This window comes from Saccopteryx leptura, chromosome 2 (assembly GCF_036850995.1).
Source record: "Saccopteryx leptura isolate mSacLep1 chromosome 2, mSacLep1_pri_phased_curated, whole genome shotgun sequence".
NCBI classification, from domain to species: Eukaryota; Metazoa; Chordata; class Mammalia; order Chiroptera; family Emballonuridae; genus Saccopteryx; species Saccopteryx leptura.
In genome coordinates, this window is record NC_089504.1 from 125739543 (window position 1) to 125758055 (window position 18513).

Genomic DNA, 18513 nt, shown 5'->3' on the forward strand with positions numbered 1-18513 from the left:
TATGCACACGATGCAGAAAATAAATTTTTAAATTGATTTTTCTTAGAGAGAGAGAGAGACAAGGACAGAAGGAATTTTTTGTGAACTATATATACATCAAGAGAGAGACAGAGACAGAGACAGGAAGGGAGAAAGATGAGAAGCATCAACTCTTAGTTGCAGCTCTTTTATTGTTCATTGATTGCTTCTCATATGTGCCTTGATCAGGGGGCTCCAACTGAGCTAGTGACTCCTTGCTCAAGCAAGCAAACCTTGGACTTCAAGCCAGTGACCATAGGGTCATGTCTATGATCCCACACTTCAACCAGCAACCTCGAGGTTTTGAACCTCTGTTCTCAGCAATCCAGGCCAATGCTCTATCCACTGCACCATCACCTGGTCAGGTTTAAATTGATTTTTATTGGACTGAGAGAATAAGAGAGAGAGAATGACAATAACAGTGAAGTTCAGACTATCTTACCTTTCTATCTTGTTCTATAAGGTAACGTGTTTCCTTTAATTAATGATGTTCATGTTTCTGTCTTCATATAGCACTTCCTATATATTCTTACAGATAGTCATATAATTAGATGAATGAATAATTATAGTTATTTTTGTCAATAAAGCTTAGTGTGCAGTTTTTAGTTCTCTTTGTTACCATGTCTTAATTAGCATCAACAATGCATTTGTCAATTGCTAGCTATATGATTATGATTCTTAATTTTATAATTTGTACTTCCAACTTGATCTTTTCTTTAAGCTGTCTCCTAGATTCCACCACTTACCAGACAACTCCTGAACTGTGACTTTCCCACTGTGTATGGGTTGAATTGTGTCCCTTGCAAAAAGCATGTGTTGAAGACCTAAACTGAGTTAGTTTCTTTTTTTCCCCTAAAACATTTTATAATTTCAGAGTATGCAAAGTACTATCAATAGGATATGGACAGCGTGCTGTGTAAGTGTACCTCATTTAGCACTGCAGCGATAATAAAGGATCCCTGGGGATGGAGGAACCTACATTGGATTATGAAGAGTAGCGTGTAAATTTCAGACGAAGGTTAAGGGCAAACGATGGAGGATACCCTTAATAGAATCAGAGGCATAGAAAATATGGTCTATTAATGGAACTACACGAAGTAATTATAAAATAATTGGGCTCAGGCAATGTATCTGAAAGGGCTACTCTGCCATTTGTTAAAGATTTGTTGTTTCATTTTTTCCCCTCAAATTAATTAAGCAATATTTAAAGTTTCTAAACACAGAGATGACATAAACTGGCTTTTAGAAATATCTCCATTCAAAAATATAAGGAATGAATTGGAGGGGAATATCACTGGAAACAAGGAAAGTATGAGTGACTTAGCAGTGACAAATAGAGAGGGAGTGACCCAAATGCAGTGACAGTGGTATAGAGAAGAGAGAAAAATGCAAGAAGAAATATGTGAGAAAAGATACAGAATTTACAAGTTGCAAAACTGAAAAAGAGATGAGAAAGTGTGAAAGAATATAAAATGATACCCAGGCCTTTTAACTTGTCTAGCTGGCATTACATTGATGCCATTTCATTAGAAATAGTGAAGCAACAATTACAGGTTTTTCAGAAAAAGATTATGTGATCTGTTTGGGGAAATTTATGTTTCAGATATTTGTTTGATATTTGGAGTAGAAAGGTCTACTATGTAAAATGATGAATCTGGAGTGTTTTAGATAAATGAGCCAAAGATGGTCCCAATATAATTGACTCTGAGGCCCCAGCTACCCTTCAGAGCCCTCTGACTTAGACAGTTTCTACCTTGTTTTAGTTGCACAATATCACACAAACACATGAGCACTAGCTCCAATCCTTCTCTTTTGGAGAGAGTTTCCTTGTCCTCAAAAGTGGAGGCTGGAAGTACTCCTTCTGGGAGGGACTTCTCCTCCTGTGCAATCCTGCCCAAGCATTACCCAATAAACTTGTTTATTACTGCTATTTTGGGCTCCTATCTCTTTCTTGGTCAGTCCCCATATCCTCAGACACTGCAGAGTTCTGGAGATATTCTGGGCTAAAGATGAAGGACTGATCATGAGCATAGTAAATCCTAGTGGAATCATGGAGTAGATTAGAATACCCTAGCAAACTGACTACAATAAGAAGAAAAGACTAAAGATAGAAATATTAGAGCACCAACCTTTAAACACATAGAAAAAAGAGAATGAATAAAACTGAGCAGGAATAATAGACATGCCAGAGATTGGTATTGTACAAGAGACAATTCCAAGGAGAGAAAAACCAAAGAAGTTGAGCTTCCAAAATGACATAAGAATTGAGTGAAATGTGTCTGTTTTATTTTGCATTTAGATCATTAGTAGTTTTATGTTTTGATTTACCTTTGTATTTACCAATACCTCTACTCACCACTTCTTGTTGTATCTCAGACCTTTTTCATGGGGCTATTATCTTTCTAAAATTATTTTTATAATATTAAAATCTCTAAATTAAACAAATTCTCTCTATTTTACACTTGCTCTTGAGAGGTTCTTTTACTGGACATAGAAATTAAGCTGAGGATTATTTCTCTTGCTAAATGAAGACATATTCACTGTCTTCTATTGTTGCTATTGAAATTTCAATTCAGTCTACTTGATTTTTTTATGTGGCTTGCTTTTATGGATTTAGGAATGGTATACTACCTCTACAAGCTTCTCTTTGTGCTCTGAAGTCTCACTAATATGTATAAGTATTCATATTATTTATCCTGCTTGGAAATCATTCAACTATTTGTAAATTTTGGAAAATCTCTTCAAATATTTTAGTTCTTCCTCAATTTCTCAATATTCTATGTTTCTTAACTTCTCTGTCATATATTTTTTTTCTATCATGTATGATGGGTAATCTGTATTACTTTAAATTTCAGTTGATTTTGTTGGTCCCCATCAGGGAATGTTTTCTGGAAAAATATTTCTGGTCTATACCACAAAGGATGTATAAAGCAAAAGAGCATTGGCAATGATTTGATCACAACTGTTAGTTCTGTTAGTTTCAGTAACAGAAAACATTAAACATACTAGCAGCTTAATAAAATGTAAACATTTATTTCTTCTCATCTACAAATCCAGAAGTACAGGATCCAGGCTGGTAAATTGGCTCTGCTTCTCAGGGACCTAAGTTCCTTCCAGGTCACTGTTGTGACACACTTAGTGTGTTTCTCTAGACATTAAAGTCCAAAATGACTAGAGGCCCAGTAGGTAGGAGAGAGGAAAGATCAAACATAAGGTACAAAGAATTAGTTTCAGCTGTCTATTCAAGGAAATACTAGGAAGCAGCCAAAATTTAGTCACATTGACACAGCACGTGATTTGGAAAGATAATTATACACAATACACAAGTTAAAGATGCATTTCTTTAACTTGGTCTTACCAATGGTAGACACCGTGCCTCTAAGAGTATATACTTAAGACGTATCTGTTAATTAAAAGAATACATAAATTAATTTAAAAACTAAACTGTTTTCTATCCTGACAAAATAAGGATCAGAATTTTTGGAAAATATTTCTGAAAATGAAACAAAATTCTAAGACTTTAAACCCTAATGATCTCAGAAAGCTAATATGGCATTGATACTCACTCTGCTGTCTTTGTGACTGTTTTCCAGAGATTTCATAAAAATATTTTGGCAATTTTCAGTTAGTTTCATTTTGGCACATTTTAGATATCAAGAAGACATTTCAGGAAGAAATAAATTGAACATTTCTAAACGTTTCTGTCGGTAGGCAGCTTTGTCCTGATTAAAAATTGGTTAAGAACAGCAAATGAGTCAGATAGCTTTCTTGAATACAGTTAAACTCCTCTACTAGAGGAGTGTTAAATGAGCAAGAATTAGCTTTACAAGCATTACACTGAGGGTGTTTTAACACTCACTGAATTTAAAGCCAGGGACATGAAGCCCTTTCTTGTAAATGTCAGCTGCCTTGCCTTTCATTAGGAGGCACCATGGTAAATGCAAGCTCATATTATATTCCTTCACACATCCTTTTAAAAGTTACCCATAATAAGATTGTAAGAAATGGCTTAATTTCCCTGACTTTATTTTTCCCCAGGACCTTGCTGAGAAATTTAAAAACTCTTATTTAGGCTCATTTGCACATATTTTCAACTGAAAGTATTTCAGTATTCATCTGAATTCTTCTCTTAAAGTGAAAATCCATTTATTGAGTGCCCTATAAAAGTCTGAAGTAATTTAAGTGGGAACAAAGTGAAAATCAGGTGCCATCATTTGCAAAATGCTTGAAAGTGCTGAAAGATTTTCTGTTACAGAAAGCCTAATGCATTGAAGCTGTTGTTCTTAATCAGAGAAAAACTGGTTTGTGTGAGTCTCAGTCAACAATGCCCAATGGAGGGAATCAATTTGTTGACTAGGGTAGCTGGGCTTTATAAAAAGATATTAAGCTTCAGATGTTTCCTGGGTAGATATCCCATAGCTAAGACCAGTCTTTCTGAGAACTTTGCTATTTATGCTACTGATTGCACACTGAGCTGGAAAAGTGAATCCCTGGAGCCACTAGCACATTAAGATGCTAATGAAGCTCTATTTTGGAAGAGCTCCTTGGCCATTTGAAATAAGACCTGAGAATTGTTATGAGTAGAATCCCCATATACATAGGGGATCTTATAGTTGAGTCTTGCAAAAGGGTAGATCTGGTTCCTTCTAGAGGGCATCCTTCTACAGGGTTATCCACAAGAGTAGAGGGAGAGTAAAAGTCTATAAATCCTTGTCTGCCTTGGCTAAGCAATGGCCTATTCATTCAATCAATTGGGCAAGGGTAGAAGTAATTTCAAAAGAGAAGAAAAGGCATGACAAAAGAGGGGCAGCAGAAATCACAAGAAAAACATCAATTAAATGAGCAGAGTGACATGAGGGAAGATAAAGCCAGATAGTCCACATCGTATGTATTTTTGTGCGCCATGCTAGAGCTGCACGGCTTGTTCAGCCTCCAGCTGCCATGTTCACACTTCCTTCTTTAACTTGTTTGTTTATTTGTTTGTTTTATTCAGTGAGAGTGTTATAAAGTACCCAATCCACAATTCTGTGGGTTTTTGTAGAGGCACCAAGTCCAAATAAGTTTTTGAAGAGTTTTATTAAAGGAGGAAATTTATTAAATATGCCGGCCACATATATCTTACATGGGGCAGCAGTCCCAAATCGTGTGTCTCATTAATATTCTAGGGGCTGGTTATATACTCTTAATTATACATGGGCAGGGGAAAAGCCTGACATCACGGCATAAGCTTATAACCTTTGTTTTCACCTATACAGGTTTGGAAAAAGGATGAAGGGGGGGAGGTGGGACACAATTCATTAGCAAGTTTATAACATTTGTCTATAGGGTTCATAAAGAACGTTTCTACACATTAAAACCTACAAAATAACACAATAGTAAAAATGTCACTCTACATATTAAAAGATATTCCTATATTTTTCAGTGTTCACCTGCCATTTCTTTGTTCAGAGATATATACATTAACTACACACTTTCAGGAGGGGGAGGGTAGTTTCCATGGGAACAAATTCCTGTAAATGGCCCATTAATATAAGAAAAGTTTTAATTTACTCTTTCTCTCCCTGCACCTGGCTAGCTATTCACTCCCTTCCTTATAGGTGTGGAGGGAAGGTCAGATAATCCAAATCTCCTTCCCCTCTGCATTTACAGTACAATGCTGTCGGCCATCGAGTTTTGATGCTCATCACACAAGCATAGAAATCACATTTACAAAATCTTTCTGCACACCTAGCTCAAATTAAATAAAATGTTCTTTAAGCTTCCTAAAATATTATTATTAATTCTGTAACCTTTGATACTTTACAATAAGAGGAGGGGAGGCAGAGAGACAGACTGCTGCCTCTGCCCTGACCAGACACTCCGCAAGCCCACTAGGGCATGATGCTCTGCTCTGGGGCATTGGTCTGTTGCTCAGCAACCGAGCTCTTAGCGTCTGAGGCAGAGGCCATGGAGCCATCCTCAGGGCCTACGCCAACTGACTCCAACTGAGCCATGGCTGAAGGAGGGGAAGAGAGAGACAGAGAGAGAAGCAAGAGGGGGAAGGGTGGAGAAGCAGATGGGTGCTTCTTCTGTGGGCCCTGACTGGGAATCGAACCCAGGACATCCACATGCCGGCCAAGGCTCTACCACTGAGCCAACGGGCCAGGGCCTTAACTTATGTTTTGATACTTAAAAGAAGTCAAAGTAGACACAAATTCAGGCTCATTTTCATCAGTTTTAACTTTCACCAGTGTACAAAATTTTAAAGCCTTGTACTATTCTGATAATGTAAAATAATATATCTCTTTATATCAAGTTCTTCAAATTTCAAGAGAACGTTTATACTACCAACAATCATTTAACAGTCACTCAGATTGTTGATTAAGAATGAAATTTTGGGCCAGGTGTGGCACCCCCACAGTCTTCCCATCTCTGTGAGTGATGGTGGGTTTGTGGAGTAAGAAATCAGGGCAGACAAGTGAAAATATAAAGGCATCTCCCAATTCTCTCCTTTAGATATTGCCATTGGTGAGTGGTAATAGAGGGCAACATAATAAAAACTTTGTTTAATGATTTTAAGATTTCTAGTACTTTCACATATATTATTTTATAACTGTGTAAAAAGAATAAAGACTAGGAAATTTTAGTACAACTTAAATTCTCTTCAACTGTTTTCTTCTCCAAGTTAATACTGAAATTTTTAGCCTGGAACTTGATACAAGGAAAATTAATGTAAACCAAAAATAGATTTATTAGGTAGAAAATAAGTCTCTAAAAATGGCTAATAACAGGCCCTGACTGGTGGCAGGGTGGATAGTGTGTCAGTCTGTTGTATGGACGTCCTGGGTTGGATCCTCAGTCAGGGTGCACAAGAGAAGCGACCATCTACTCTCCCTCCCTTTCTCCCTCTTCCCCTCCCACAGTCAGTGGCTCAATTGGTTCCAGCTTGGCCCCGGGCACTAAGGATGGCTCCATTGGTCTGAGTGCCAGCCTCAGGAGCTAAAAATAGCATCAACCCCAGGTGGGGGTTGCTGGGTAGATCCTGGCCAAGAGGCATGCAGGAGTCTGTCTCACTATCTTCCCTCCTCTCACCTAAAAAAGATAAAAAAATAAAAATAAATGGCTAATAACAAAGTGTTTCCCAAATTTGACAATTCAAATCATGAGAGTAGTTTATTACAAATAAAAATATCAAACTTTGCTCTCAAGGACTGATTTACTAAACAATAGAGTCATAGAATCTACATTTTTAACTCACATAAAAACAAAACAAAACAAAACAGCCTTCATTTGAAAATACTGGTCTCGAGTCTGTCGTCCAGAGTTCTATAGCAAGTTCCAACCAATCAATGTTCCTGCTCCAACTTGGAATTCTGCTCTCCATTTCTAAGTAAACTCAATCTAGATAATGAATTTGATTGTTTGGAATGGACAAGCTTTATATGCCCAGAAAGTCTTTCTTATTGAAGAATTTACATAAGGAATAAATAGATCTCATTTCTAATATCAGGTCTATAATTAATTAGCTCTATGCCTCAGAAACATGTCATTTCACTACTTCGTACTTCCAAATGTCTGAGAGGTCAAATATATAGTATAGGAGGGGTTACAGATCTCCTTCCTCTCCATCCAACCAGAGCATGGTAATGACAAGCACTCATATCCCTCTTCAACAGGAGAGGTTATTTCAGAGGGAACTGTTCATCTAAGGCTTTAGGATGCAGAATCAGTGAAAGGAAAAAAAAAAGTAGAACCTGAAAGGTTAGGGAGGAGGAATGTTGCAGTAGGGCTTGTAAGATCCTGGTGGAGAGAATCCAGTCTGTCCCATTCACAGCTTTTCCACAGTGCCTACCCGAATACCTTTATTGCTGAGTAAATGAATAAATGAATCTAATTTGTTTTAATATTTCTGTAGCTGCTATGATAGCTTCAAAAAATTCCTTTTTGCGGGTTAAGGTTGGATTCCAAGAGGAAGTAATTACAATCATGTTAATAAACGCACTATAGGGGAATAAAAAGATCTGAGAGCCTCATTATCAAGTTGTCATGCAGAGATGAATAAAAATGATCCAAAATGGGTGCTAGAAAATAAATGATGAAAAGCTACTTATTTGTAATTTTGTCCAGAATCAATTCTAACTTTCCCAAATAATTATAGCACAGAGGTAGACTTGAAATTAACTTTCTTTCTTAAAATCTAATTTGCCACTTGTGTAGCCAGTAGACGCCACCATCATGGCCATGCACATGAAGTTTCACATCAGATTTGGACAGATGGTAAAGAAACAGTGGAGCCAGAGGATGGTGGGCCATTCCTTTTTTTAAGTCTCGTACCATTCGACAAGCAAACACACAGAGAAAACACTTCCCTTTCACTCAGAGCTCCTGACACATTATCCAGTTCCACAACCAGGAGAATCTTCTCCGGTTTCTCTTAGAATCAAAGTCTTCACCAGTCCCAAAGCCCCTCACCTCTGGTTCCCCATCTGCCAACATGACTTCTTATTCTGCAAAACTGGCTTCTCTCTCTTTCTCTGCCATCTTGGCTTCTCTTCTCCTTCTTCTTCTCCTTCTCTCCTTTTTAAAACATTTCTGGTGAGAAAACCTCTCCTCCAGAACACATTAGCAAGACAATTGCCCTTCCCAAGCAGGAAGGTAATTTGCAAATTCACGGATTACACACCTGGCACTGCCCAGTGCTATTTTTAACAATAAAAGAGAGCAAACTCAAAAAGCACAAATTTTACAAACTCATTGCCCAACACCACTTTAGTCAATTAATCAGTAAATTAATATTTATTAAACATTAACTGCCAGAGGTTTAGAAGAGGTTTCCTTTGCTCAGTTAGTATAAATTAAGACTCAAATTAATATCCCGTTGATGTTTAAATTAACAAGAAAAGTTCTTCAACCTGACCATATGGACAAAGACGTCCAAAAGAGAGTGGATAGACACAGGGTTGACCATATTCCAGTCTCGTACCCAGGCCCAAGGTTGTGTTCACTGGAAATAACACCTTTTTCTAATTTAGCCCAACAATAGCTATCGTCTTTGTGAGTATGGACGAAAAAGGAGCCACATGCTGAACCTGACAAGCTCAGAGAAGGCCTGCATGGTGGCTTTACAGACTCAGAGACCTAAAGTAGCCACATAGGATGGTCTGAAATGAAACTTTCTAACTACATAAAAGCAGTTCATGGTGATTAGTCATGTCCTAGTGAGGTATTTTTCTCTAACAAATGTCAATGCTGCCTAACCAGGCGGTGGCGTAGTAGATAGAACGTCAGACTAGGATGCGGAGGACCCAGGTTCAAGTTTCAGAGGTTGCCAGCTTGAGCATGGGCTCATCTAGTTTTGAGCAAAAGCTCACCAGCTTGGACCCAAAGTTGCTGGCTTGAGCAAGGGGTTACTCGGTCTGCTGAAGGCCCACGATCAAGGCACATATGAGAAAGCAATGAATGAACAACTAAGGTGTCGCAATGTGCAATGAAAAACTAATGATTGATGCTTCTCATCTCTCTCTGTTCCTGTCTGTCCCTATCTATCCCTCTCTCTGACTCTCTTTGTCTCTGTAAAAAAAAAAAAAAAAGTCAGTGCTTATCTTAATAGAGCCTGTCTGTTGTCTTTAATTGTATAATAATGTACCTGATAATGTGCCTTTGCAATGAAAGGGTAATTTTCTTTTCCTGCCCCCTCAGGGCAGGCAACGCACAAGAGCGAAAGCCAACAATCCTTCCTTCATTGTTATCATCATGTTAATTGTTAACTATTTATGCTTCCCTATATAAAAGAAGTTTCAGTGTATAGGGTATCCTCAGATTAGGACCCTCTCCACATAGATCAGGGATCGGGAAACTTTTTGGCTGAGAGAGCCATGAACGCCACATATTTTAAAATGTAATTCCGTGACAGCCATACAATGACCCGTATTTATTTTATGTATTATCCAAGAAAAATTTGGTGTTGTCCTGGAGGACAGCTGTGATTGGCTCCAGCCACCTGCAACCATGAACATGAGCGGTAAGAAATGAATGGATTGTAATACATGAGAATGTTTGATATTTTTAACATTATTTATTTATTTATTTATTTTGAGACAGAGCAAGAGTCAGAGAGAGGGATAGATAGATAAGGACAGACAGACAGGAACCGAGAGAGATGAGAAGCATCAATCATCAGTATTTTTTGTTGTTGCAACACCTTAGTTGTTCATTGATTGCTTTCTCATATGTGCCTTGACCGTGGGCCTTCAGCAGACCGAGTAACCCCTTGCTCAAGCCAGGGACCTTGGGTCCAAGCTGGTGAGCTTTGCTCACACCAGATGAGCTCACACTCAAGCTGGTGACCTTGGGGTCTCGAACCTGGGTCCTCTGCATCCCAGTCCAACACTCTATCCACTGCGCCACTGCCTGGTCAGGCTAACATTATTTTTTTAATTAAAGATTTGTCTGCAAGCCAGATGCAGCCATCAAAAGAGCCACATCTGGCTCGCGAGCCGTAGTTTCTTGACCCCTGACATAGATGGTTTGAGTTAAGGATACTCACTCCCATAAAAACTTAAAAATTGGGACGTGAGTGTTTCAGTTTATGCCTTAGGGCGACAATCCTGATTCACCTGACCCAGTATCTGCAGCACCTTCTGCAGGTTCTCCTGCTTCTCCAGCTTCCTCCTCCCAATAGGTCACTCTCTCTCACCTTGAAATGTCCCTTCCAAGGTGCAAGCCAACCACAGGAATAAAGGTAAAGGATTTTTTATACTCATTTTTTGTCATTTTTTCTGTTACTGCAGTACTGTGTACAGTGTAAGGTATTTTTCCCCACTGAGGAAGAAGGAAGAGGCATAGCCACGAAGTGTGGATAAGTAAAAGTTTTATTTAGTACAGAGCACTTCCTGGATGATGTTCCCTGGTCCTGGGGACAGAGGCCAGGGAAGTCGCATGGGGTGATCTGCATGGGGGATATTTAGAGAGTCTCTAGGGTGGTCGAGCTAATATGACGTGGTGAACTCTCACTGGCTGGCAGACAGACGCTCTTTTCCCAAGGACTCCTGGGAAGTTTCTTTTGGCATGCATGGTTGTGAGCGGTTCTAGCCAACGTTCCCAGGTCTGGTTTCTCACATGACCTTTCCCCATTGCTGATCATCTTACATACAGTACAGTATATTTATGTCTGTTGGGAAAACAAGTGTTTTTTTCAGGTTTGCTTGCTTGTACAGGTAGGTATTAGGGCAGCACTGTGTGTGTATAGTCTGTGGAAGCCTGCGGGGGCAGGGTTTGGCCTCAAGGAGGCAAATTGCAAATTGCAGATTGCTTTTCTGCTTGGGGAGGGGTGATTGTGTGCTATTGTTTGCTAGAGAAGGGGTCTTTCCCCCCAGCCTGTTTTGCTGGAGTCCAGAGAGATAGAGAAGGAGTGCTGAGGGGTTTAGGAGCCCTGATTTCTGCCAGGCTTGTTTGGCTGATGAATGCTGTTTTGCTTTTGGGGCATGAGAGTCCGGGAAAGTCCAGAATGAGAAAGGAATGTGGTCTTCCCTGCCTGTTTGCTCGTCCGCCATTAAGAGACTTTAATAAAGGAATGGCCCAGCATTTTCTGGCTCCACTGTTCCTTTACCGTCTTCCCGAATCCAAGGAGAACCTGCACCACAATGATGGCCACGGCCACTGGCCTTAAAATGTCCTTTTCCTTTTTCCGTGCTTAGTCATGTTTTTATGTTCTAGGTTATGATTTTACAACTGTGTTAGGATAGGTAAGTACTTAGGCCAGGGTGTGTTTTAACTTACACTGAAATTTGGGTTACATTATTGTTGCAGGAATGGAACTGTGTTGTAATCCAAGGACACCCTGTATACATTTTTACTTTTATCCCAAAGATTTTCCTGCTTTGCTTTCTCTTGTCTCCCTAATCTACAACAATCAATTTTATGTAATCCCCTTATGTCTTTGCTTTGATTCTAACCTATAAAATAATTGGTAAAACAGCCATTTTTTGGAGCATTTTCTCAATCTGTTGAGACTTTGCTTCCCAGCAATTGTCAACAGTTTGGCTCGTATAAACTCATAAAAAAAAATTCTTACAGGTTTGGATGTTCCCTATGTTGACATAAGTATTTTGTATTCTTTAGCTATATGGTCTGAGAAGAATTGAGTTTGTTTATTTACAATGCACAGCTTAACAGGAGATAAAAGGCAAGATGTTGGTCAAATAAGTTTGTAAATATGATATATAGCAAGGGTCAGGAAACTTTTTGGCTGAGAGAGAGACATGAACGCCACATATTTTAAAATGTAATTCCGTGAGAGCCATACAACAACCTGTGTACCTTACGCATTATCCAATAAAAATGTGTTGTTGTCCCGGAGGACAGCTGTGATTGACTCCAGCCACCTGCAACCATGAACATGAGTGGTAGGAAATGAATGAATTGCAATACATGAGAATGTTTTATATTTTTAAAGTTATTCTTTTTTTTATTAAAGATTTGTTTGTGAGCCAGATATAGCCATCAAAAGAGCCACATCTGGCTCGCAAGCCATAGGTACCCGACCCCTGATACATAGGTTTGCTTGCTTATAGTTTGCTTTGGGTGTGGAGGACAGGCTGTAAGCAGGCAGGGTTGTTATACCCTAAGGCAGGGGTCCCCAAACTACGGCCCGCGGGCTGCATGTGGCCCATAGGGATTTGTTCATAGTTTTTTTTTTAGTCTGGCCCTCCAACAGTCTGAGGGACAGTGAACTGGCCCCTTGTGTAAAAAGTTTGGGGACCCCTGCCCTAAGGCTTAGTTTTAAGACTAATCCTTTCCCACTTTAAGTGACTTTGTATCAGAGACTTCCTTGTTTGTATTTAATATATTGGATTAAAGGTTTTGATTTCTACACTATAAAATGAGGCAAGCCAGGAGCTTGCTCTCTCTAGGCTCCTGAGATTAGCATTAGAGGAAAGAGCAGAGAAAGGAGAGCAGAGAAAGGCCACCTGGAGGAGAAGAGAAGCAGTAAAAATGGCAGAGTGCTGAAGGAGAAGCCAGTTTGTGCAGAGTTTGTGTAGAGAGAAGGAGATGGGGAACAGAGGTGAATAGGCTGGTGAGGTAGAAAACTTTGATTCTAGGAAACTCGGATAAGTCAGTGGCTTTGGGAGCCCTGAATGGAAAGGGAAGTGTTTTCCTCACTGTGTATATTTCTTGCCCACCGGGTGCAAGCTAGGATAAAGATGATGGCCCACCAGTTCTTGGCTCCATTGTTTCATTACCGTCTGTCCGAATCAAATGCAAACCTTCATGGGCCAGGCGGCTGTGATGGTGGCCATGGCTACTGGCTTTACACAAAAAAAGTATAACGTTTTTAAAAATCTTTTCAATACATTTTTAAGTTAAGTAAAAATTGAAAGAGACTTGCTTTATAATCCTGTTATATTTCACAATTAATAAAAAGATTGGTAAAGGGTCAGACAGTTTAATTTTTGTTATTTTTTAGTACAATAAGAGTGCTCTCATTTAGGGCAAGTAGATGTATTTTTCTTTTCAAGATTATTTTTTGGCATTAAGTAAAAAGCTGAATTATGTTTTCATATGCAAATAAATGTGAATGGATAATAACTAACCTTTTTATTTGTTAAAATGGTAAAAAGATCTCCATATTTGTTATAATATAAGTATAAAAATATAAAATAAAATTTTGTTGATATTTTATTATGGCCATTTAAGATTTTATTTTGTTCAAAAAACAAACTGATTCAGAAAAAACAAAAAGTAGAAATATTTATTTCTACTTTAACAAACATATTTGAAAAGTTAATGTTCTAAAAAGTCTTCAAACAAGTCTTTATTTAATTACTGATATTAATGATAAAAATAATAGTGTATTGAAATATTTAATTTGAGAATTTATATATTAGCACATTAATACAAAGTTGAAAATTACATTTTTAAGAAATATTGTTCATTTTCTTCATCAACCAAAAGATTCTAGTTAAATATGTTTTAGCTGTTATTTATATAAAATTTCAAATATAGGATGTCATTTTTTAAAACTCAAGTATGTTATCAATGGTTTGTTATTATTGAGACACACAGGAATAGAATGACAAAGTCACTGGCTTTGGATTAAACATACTTGAATTTGAATCCTGATTCCGTCACTTACTGCCACTTCAAAATTGGGCAAGTCATTTAATTTCTCCTGAGATTCAGTTTCCTCATCTGTAAAACAGGATTAATAATATCTAACTTTAAGTAATATTGTAAGAACATGCAAATAAAATCCTGGAAACATTATTGGGCTTCTAAGTTTGTAAATTATATTGTAAATATTGTTATGACTTCTAAAGTGGACATTTGAAACCATTCCCATTATAATTTGCATTAAAGTCTATGCTTGATTAGAAGCATTCAAACTCCAAAGGGATGAAGGCTAGAGGAGTAAATTCTGGATTCACTATGTTTTTCAGCTTTGTTTAGATAAAATTGACAAAATCAAAAGTTAAAGTGTACATCATGAAGATTTGATATACATACATATTCAAGTACTAATTTATGTTCTTTCTATGTTTCATAAATCCATTTTTCTTCCATTTCAACTGCTACTGTTTTTACTTAAGCTTTTCTGTTTATTTTCTTCTCATAAGTGACCTAATAGACAAAAAATGAGGGATAATTTCCCCAGGCTGCTGCTGTTAGTGAAGGTGAGCTTCTTCATCTCAGATTCTGTGTTGCTTCACATAAGACCAGCAACTTTTTCTAGATACCTGAATTCACACCAAAACTTGTGAAATGTAATCTCTGAGTTGGGGCTTAAAAATCTGTAGAAGATATGTCTAGTATGTCCTATTTTAAGAGAAAGAATTCTTTGGCTGCTAATTTATTCACTCATTAAACAAATCCTTTTGACACTTGACCAGGCCTCTGTGCTAAACCCTGGGAATACAATGATGAATAAGAATGACAAAATTTACACATTCTAGTGGGAAGTGGCAGACCATAAACATGTAAACAAATGAATGACTATACAATTTCAAGTCATGTTGCGTGTTTTGCAAATGTCCACCAGCCAAAGACTACCAGGAGCCCACTCACACAAAGTTGGGTTTCCTGGTACTGGAGATCTCATTCTGTAGGAAATCATGGGGCCTTTCCATAATAGGGTACAAGTAGAAGCCTCATAGAGAATTTGGGCTTGTGCTAGATTACTTGAAGAATATTCCAGAAGTGCGGCTTTGCTCCGGCTTGGATGTTTTAAGACAGTGAAGGCAATTCTAGCATTATCATTTTTATGCAGGAGTTAGAAAAATAAAGCAGAATTAAAACATTTTGGTCCAGAAGCAGCGTTCACTTAAATTATGTGGGAAGGGAAGATATTTGATCATTGTGATTTGTAGTGTTCTTGTTTCTGTTTTTGCTCAGACATGATTACAGAGTGGTCTTGTGTCGCGGTCCAGTCGCAAGAAATCTATTATGAGGTCTCGAAAGGGAAAAGGTATGAAATTGAATAAATGATAGACAGAGACTTAAAGGTATATACATACAGATGGGTTCAGGAGGACACCAAGGCAAACAGTCTCTACTGTTCCTGAGCCATAACATAACATCTCCCAAAAAAGCATCCACCTTTATTCATGGATAAAAACATGGTCCATTAGCAATTCAATTAAGTTTCCAAGGCAACTCAAAGCCAGCCCCCACCATACTATCCAAATCTACTTTACACTAATAAGAAACTAGCTTCTAGCCTCCTCCTCCGGAGAACATGGGTGAGACAAATGAGAATCAGGTGTAGCTCTTTGTTAACTAGGCAGGTGAGGTGGGGGTTGGGCCCAGCACTTCTGTCCAGATTGCAAAAATACCCTGTTTATTTATTCGGTCCCCAACAGTCTTTTTTGTTGTCTTCTGCCATTATCACTAGAATGACTGTGTCTGCAGTTTTAGTTCTGTGAAATTGTTTATGCTGGACAGGAGAATGCTGTGACCTCGCTGTGGGTGCCAGCTCTGCTCACAAACAAAGACTGTCAGGGGTTGCTTTTTTTTTTTTTTCAAATATGAAGAAAAACAAAGCAAATTAGATAGAGATATTGATTGAGTGATAAGTGTTATTTAAGATAGAGTGTTAAGAAAAGACCTCATTGATCATTCATACATGATCAGAGATCTAAATAATGTGAAGTAATAAACCATGAAAAGGCCGAGAAAAGATGGTACCAATAAACGTAATGGTTACTATGTTGTATCCATGAGGATGAAAACTGCAGCAGTTTAAATAAGTTAGAAATGCATTTCTCTTTCAAGTAACAGTCTAGTTGGTCCAGGGTGGTGAAACAGTTTTGTAGCCCAAAGTAGCTTACAGGCCTTAAGTTCTATCAGTTAGTGCCATTCTTGAGAGAATGGTATCTGCTTTGTGTGGTTAAAAGCGATTTGCATTCGAGACAAAAAAATTAGAAGAAAAGTCAAATTTCAGGGGTGAAGTTTCTCTTTAAGTTATAAAAGAGCCATATGTTGTACACATTTTTTCCACTCAATATCCGATTAGCTCCAACTGTCATTCTTAGTGGCCAGGGAGACTGGAAATGCAGTCTCTAACTAGATGTCTTGGGTCCTCAGGGAGAAAGAATTTTCTGCCAGAAAGCTTTCCAGAAAAGAGAGTTTAGCAGCTGCAATGGCTAAAACAAGCAGAAATAGGCTGGATACCTAGAGGAACATCAATAGGTCAGTGTGATGGGAGGAGAATGAGTGAAAGTACATAGAGAAAAATAGGCAAATGCCAGATTACTGAAGGTTACCTAAGACAGAATTTTGGTTTTATTCGAAGCCCAGTGGAAAGACATTGTGGGATTTTGAGAAGGGATGTGTGATATTATCTAATTTAAAAAATGTATTCTGCTATGTGAATGTAGATGGATAAAAATGATAACAGGAAGAACAGCTAGGAAGAAATGGCATTGTCCTGGGGTGAGAACTTGTGGCTTAGGGCTATACTGGTGGATGTGGCAAGAAGTACTAAGTGGATTTGAGACCTGGCCAGTTTGTTCAGTCAGTTAAGAGCATCGTCTCAGAAACAACAAGGTTGAGGGTTCGATCTCCAGTCAGGGCACATACAAGAAGCAACAAAAAATGCATGACTGAGTGCTTCCCTTGCCTCTCCCTTCATCTGTCCGTCTCTCTAAAAATCAATAAAAATTATACCCTGGCCGGATAACTCGCAGTTGGTTGGAGCCTTATCCCAGTTGCTAGTTTGATTTCCGGTCAGGACACATACAGGAGCAGCTCGATGTTCTTGTCTCTCTCTCCTTCTCCCTGCCGCTCTCAAAAAAAAAAAAAAAAAAAAAAAAAAAGACAGACAATTAGGTGATTTTGAGATGTATTTTGAATGCCAAACCAACAATAATTCTTTTTTTTTTAATTTTGAGGGTTTATTGCTAAATTGTTTCTATAAAGACATTTAAACAACACCATTTGTAATACAACTGTAATCCTTATAGTTTCTCAAAATATATACTGAGCATTTTTCCATATTATTAAATATTCTTCTACAGTACAATTTTAATAACTATGTGTATTTTATTATACTATTGTATTATACTTTTTTTTAAATAATTTTATTTTTTAATGGGGTGACATCAATAAATCAGGATACATACATTCAAAGAAAACATGTCCAGGTTATCTTGTCGTTCAATTATGTTGCATACCCATCACCCAAAGTCAGATTGTCCTCTGTCACCTTCTATCTAGTTTTCTTTGTGCCCCTCCCCCTCCCCCTTTTCCTCTCCCTCTCCCCTTCCCCCCGTAACCACCACACTCTTATCAATGTCTCTTAGTCTCGTTTTTATGTCCCACCTATGTATGAAATAATGCAGTTCTTGGTTTTTTCTGATTTACTTATTTCACTCCGTATAACGTTATCAAGATCCCACCATTTTGCTGTAAATGATCTGATGTCATCATTTCTTATGGCTGAGTAGTATTCCATAGTGTATATGTGCCACATCTTCTTATCCAGTCTTCTGTTGACGGGCTTTTTGGTTGTTTCCATGTCCTGGCCACTGTGAACAATGCTGCAATGAACATGGGGCTGCATGTGTCTTTACGTATCAATGTTTCTGAGTTTTTGGGGTATATACCCAGTAGAGGGATTGCTGGGTCATAAGGTAGTTCTATTTTCAGTTTTTTGAGGAACCACCATACTTTCTTCCATAATGGTTGTACTACTTTACATTCCCACCAACAGTGAATGAGGGTTCCTTTTTCTCCACAGCCTCTCCAACATTTGCTATTACCTGTCTTGTTAATAATAGCTAATCGAACAGGTGTGAGGTGGTATCTCATTGCAGTTTTGATTTGCATTTCTCTAATAACTAAAGAGGATGAGCATCTTTTCATATATCTGTTGGCCATTTGTATTTCTTCCTAGGAGAAGTCCAACAATAATTCTTAATGGATGAAATGCAGATATGTTTTAGAGGAAGTAGTTAAGAATGACTACTAGATTTTCTTTCTCTTTTTTTCCAGAGACAGAGAGAGAGTCAGAGAGAGGGA